Here is a 6,051-nt window from a genome sequence, read left to right on the forward strand (position 1 = left end):
TTCCTTCACCAGACCTTGGACTGTTTATTGTTGAGTCTGTGAAATTAGTCTGTGAAAACATCTTGTTTCTTTTATATACGGTTAATTTTTCTTCATAGATCCAAATAAATGCCATGCTGCATGTGTCTGAATCCCCTGGAAGCAAAGTTGGGCACCAGTTCTGTGCCTACTGCCTTGGCATTGACTATCTTAACCACGCCGTGTCTGACCCCAACACAGCAATGGCAACAGGGCACACTCAGCTAGCACTTTTACCCCCTGATTTGCTATAGAATATTACCTGCAAATCAAGCAGCTTGCTAGTCGCAAATGTCCACATCCAGTGAAGAATGATAAGCACAACAAAAACAAATTCCCATTGACAGATTCTAAACTCGCCTTGGCGGCCAGTCAAATGATGGTATATAATTAATATCTTTAAAGGGGATTTGGATAGTCTCTTTGTATACCTGTACATGAAATCTGTGGGCCTATGAGGCCTTTAGGAGGGTGTGATTCTTAGCACAGTGATAAGACCTAAACATGTTAACCGGTTTTAAATGAGTACAGTTCACTAGCTCTCAATTTCTTCTTCTTGGGCATGGGTTTGTACAGACAAGGATGAGATGGTCAGCAATACCAATCATCATAGTGGTATGAGGATGAGCTGCTCTCTCCACCTTGCACACACTCCATATCTATAGCCAGCAGCTCATCTGCTGGGGCTGTAGAAAGGTGAGGTGGACACACTGTGAAGACTGTCCAAGTCATCCTGTGAGTGGCATCTGTACCCACAAATCCTAAGTCGATCTGGGAATAGTTTCTGTAAGGAAACCACATCAGGCCTCTTTGACTGAAACGACAACTAAGGACTACTTAACGGATGAGGAAACACTCCTGAACACTCAGCTATAGTGAAAGCTGCTCTGAAAATGATCTGCATTTTATTTGCTGGATGTAGTGCATGACCTGATTCCCAAGAATCTACTTTTATTTCCAGGACTGTTAAATGGTATTTTTTGTATGGTAGATTTTAGAAGGCCTCTGCCCATCTATACTCTGAAGGTTATCCTGTGCATGACAGTTCCATGGAAGTGGATAATATTCTTATTACTATTATTATTGTAATTATTTTTTGAAAAGGGTTCTGTGCCTCCATTTACCACATTTTCTAGGAGCCCAGCAGGGGATTCTTTCTTGTGGACTCTTCCTGATGTGCCAATGATGGATGCTGAACTGAAATGTTATCTCTGAACTTTTGCTAGTAATAACCTTGGACAGTTGACACTGAAGTGACCTTGTAGTTTAAACTGGAATCACCAAACTTTGTAAAATGGATAACTGACCATGAAGCTTTAAGTGAAGGCAAGTCTACAGAGCATTCGTTGTTGTGCCCCGGGGTAGTATTTAGAATGTTTGATGCTCAAGACTATGTCTTAGCAGAAGCAGATTCACTGGCCAGTGTATGCCATCACTGTGATCTACAAACAGGCTCGACGCTCATTCTCTGCTGTTGGATACCACTTTTTAAATACCATCTAAAACAGACCAAGCTAATAGGCTAACAGGCTTACTGAAGCACACAGTTTATCTGTCTCTCCTTGAGTTTCACACATGCTTTACTTCAAACGCCCTGCCAGCATTTATATGGAAATGAGGGCAATTTTCTCATTTCCCCTGTTTTACATAATGACACTGAATATCATTTGAGAATGAAAAAACTTTGAACAAGCTTCTGTAGAACAAATTTGGCATGCAGTGTAAACAAAGAGTTGAGCATATATGAGCATATAACATAGCTTAAACATGCTAGAAATGCTAATACTAATGTATCTTTCAAAAACACGTCACTAAACTCCACCATGCAAGTGTTACTTTCATATAAAAGTATTGTATATAAGTGTTGGTTGGACTAAACTGGTAAGCTATGACCACTAGATGGACCTAGAGCACACATTTTCATTTAAAATATTTGCAGCATTCAACTAAAGCTACAAATTTAGCTCAAAACACTTTCACTAAATGCCTGAATTTGCATCAGGTTTTTACCCACTGATAGTTCAATGGACTGAAAAGTCAAACTATTCATGAATATGCCACTTTAAACTGCAGGCGAACAAATTCCTTTAATCCTAAATGTTGAGTTTCTAAAGGTTAGAGGTTGAATAGGGAATAGAGGCCCTGTGATGTGCATGTGTGCTTACAGGCAGTATTCTCTTGGACAGTGTGACTTTTACTGTAATCAAGTGGATCTTCCCTATAGGCATCCTATTGACTTCTCTAGCATAGAGATTAGGGATCAGTAGCTTTGCAGTATAAATGATGGCAAAATATAATAGTTTGTGTGGGTGGCTATGTTTATCAGGTTCCTTCCATTTAATATATAAATATCTAATTCATCATGTAAAGTACCTGTTTTATTACCAGTAAAAAGAAAGAAAAAGACAGTCTGACTGTGTACTACATTTTGCCACCTAAATTATCTTTTTAAGCAATTTCTTCACACAGCAATAGTTAATTTTTTTCTTTAAATAATAACTTGTACCTTTCTCTTTTGTATTTATTTTTTGTCTCTAAGAGAGTACAAAGGATGTAACGTGATCGTACAAGCTTCATAATGGACAAGGCAGCTCTGCCCATGCAAGACAGATTTAGTTGAAGTCAGTGCCCTGAGGTGGTCAAATTCATACCGTAAATGTTCCACTGGACATTTCCATTATGTCTTTAGTAGATGTTAATTTGAAGTCTGCTTAGATGGTTTGTAATGTGCTCAAAGTGCACTGGAGCTGGACTGGAGCTTAATAAATTCTCTTTTGCTTTGCCTTTTTTTTTTTTTTAACAATGAATAATATTTTAGCTGCAACACATCCTACAAGGCCATTTCTTATAAGAAATCACTGAGTTCAGTGCCAGACAATAGTGCCAGATGCTGAGCTAGCATTTGACTTGATTCTTTCTCTTAAGGAAATGTATCTTAAAGAACTCACTGTCAAGATGCAGACATTATTATCTGCGATCTTCAGATTTTACGATTTGTCTATTTTTTTTTAATGGATGTTTGAACAAGGCATTTTTAAAAAAAATAAAGTTTATTTGATTATTTATTTATTTCTGACAACATTTCCATGCATATTTACTTACTCAATTAATGATAATTTATCAGTGTGTTAATTTAAACAATTTCAGAAATTTCACTTTTAGGAACACAGAAAAATTTATTGTCATCTAATACACACACCTGGTTTGGCTAGATATGGTTTGATGGATTGTGTCCTTGCAGCCATCTCATAAAAAACAATATTTTAACGACCATATAATGCACTTTTATTGTATTCATAAATATTAGGCAGGTGGTTTTAATGTTATGGTCAATCGTTATATACTAGACTACTTGTGTCCAACTCTGTTAAAAACTCTTTCATTCTTAATCAAATTAAATTGAATGAAATTTAAACATCCACATTTTTTGTCCCTGCAATTTTCTACATTGCAGTGTATTTGTTTGCGTTTTGATGGATCGCATGATGTCTTACATGGTTAGAAGTCATATGTGAGCATGTTTAAGATTACTCAACATGTTGTGAGGAAATGTCTGATCATTCTGCCAGAGTGGACAACAGGGTAAGATTAACTGGCTAAAATAGTTTTAAAGTGACGTGACATATGGCTAAGTATGGTGAGCCATACTCAGAATTTGTTCTCTGCATTTGACCCATCCAAAGTGCACACACACAGCAGTAAACACACACACACACTGTGAACACACACCCGGAGCAGTGGGCAGCCATTTATGCTGCGGCGCCCGGGGAGCAGTTGCGGGGTTTGGTGCCTTGCTCAAGGGCACCTCATTCGTGGCCGGGCCGATACTCAAACCCACAACCTTAGGATTACGAGTCAGACTCTCTAACCATTAGGCCACGACTTACCCACAAAAACAAACAAAACACAACAAAAGCAAAGTCAGGATTTACAATATGGAACAATTGTGTGTTTTTTTAATGTATAGTGGAACAAAGCACATAGAACACTTGACTTATGACCAGAACTGGGATTTCATTGTGATGTAGTGTTGTAATGATTTAAAGCAAAGATTAATATAATACAAACGTTCAAGATTAATATTGGACTCAGATATAAATGTAATTGTGAGGTGACTTTGACATAGAACAACAGATGGACTCTGCAGGGTGTGATTATAAATATACAGTCGGACAATTGTGTACTGATTAGGAAGTTGTTGTCCTCAATGACCACATGTAGCTGACATCTCCCATAACTATTTATCTTTTACTTCAAATTGCACATCCATACATTTAATAGATCATTTTTTTTCATTTCTCCATTAATATCTGGATTTCTTTTATAAAGAGCAAAAAAAAAAAAAGTCTCTACTCTTGCAACTCTTGCATACATTTGTATGATTAAGAATGTGCTGTGTATCGGCTTTCTTTACCAACCTGCCTATCTAGAAAGGCTGCATACAACTGCATTGAATTATTCAGTAATAAATAGGCCTACGGCTCACCAACATTACATCAATGCAGCATTGCTGCTGTCAGAAAAAAACGACTTCATCAATCATGAATGCTTCATTTAAGTTAGTAAAACTGGCAACTTCTAAAGCTCTTCCATTACATTCCAGCATATTGTATTATTGTAATAAATATATTTGAGCTTTTATGCCATATGAAGAAGTAGACTCTAAGGTATTATTTCATGTTGCTATTTATGTGTGCTTTAGCTATAACACATTTTCTCTGCATGTATAACTGCTCTGTAATTGACACACATTAGATAATATCTACATATAAGAAATGAGATTTTAAGATGAAGCTTACTTTCTCTCTTTTTTTGTATCTCTACTGGGATTAAGCTCATTTATTCCTCTCTGTCAGAGGAGGAGAGTGTGACAGAGCGTGTGTGTATGTGGAGTTGACCCGGCTGTGTGAGGACATATGGGTCTAATCTAGAGCTCAATTGCTTTGGCTCACATGTGATAGTGCCCATCAGTTCATAGCCTGGAATAGAATGGGAGACTATTCTCCAACAGTTCAGGCCATATTACATACTGGACCTGCAGTTATCACCATGCTAGACTGGTGCAGGCCAGAATTAATTGTCCGCTTCTCAAGAATAGAGAATCAAGGTCAGTCCTTGAAAACAGTTAAACTTGGTAGTATGTAAACTAGATGCCTTCAAGTCCATCTATGGACGATTGACCTTCACTTTCTATTAAATTTCAATTCTTATTTTCATCTCAAAGTAATTGCTTGCCTTTCGCCTTCTAACATCTACAGTACATATTCATCTCTTGGTACTTGTTTTTAATAATGAATGATTCATATATATATATATATATATATATATATATATATATATATATATATATATATATATATATATATATACTGTACTGTGTATATGTACACCCATGGGGAAGCTCCTTTTTAATAGTAAGTTTATGTGTGTTTGCTTGTTAATAATGTCCGACACTTAATGAGAAATAACCAACCATTAATGCTCTCTTAATTAACTACCAATCACCCACTTCTTTAAACTAATTAAACGGCATTTGAACTACTTAATTCAAATGCCTCTTAAAGTGTTTTAGTGGATGGAGAGAAGCACTATCCCTCAGGGAATGCAGGGAATTATTTTGTCACGAGGACATTCTCAGAATTAGTGCGCTTCTCCAAATTAAATGTCTGCTTGATCCACTCAGAATCAATTTAAAGTGTCACTGCAGTAGAGGACATGTCATTGCTTGTTAATAACTGCTATATAATGAATTGGCCCTCGGATGGCCGAACTCATCATGGTTCAGGAGTGTCGTCTCATCGTCCGTCATTAATACTAATGACGGCGAGATCTGAGGACAAATCATAAACCTATCCCTGACATCTGATATGATCAAAACTACTTTCTCAGTAATCGACTTAATGAGTGGAATGAAGGGTCATTTTCTCAATATTTTGGTGTTAATTCAATTGTTGCTGTGTGGATGGGTCACTCCACACTTCTAACACCAAAGCACACACTAGGCATAAGCCAGCAAAGACAGATGAGTGCTAC

The sequence above is a fragment of the Tachysurus fulvidraco genome, chromosome 3 (assembly GCF_022655615.1).
Source record: "Tachysurus fulvidraco isolate hzauxx_2018 chromosome 3, HZAU_PFXX_2.0, whole genome shotgun sequence".
NCBI classification, from domain to species: Eukaryota; Metazoa; Chordata; class Actinopteri; order Siluriformes; family Bagridae; genus Tachysurus; species Tachysurus fulvidraco.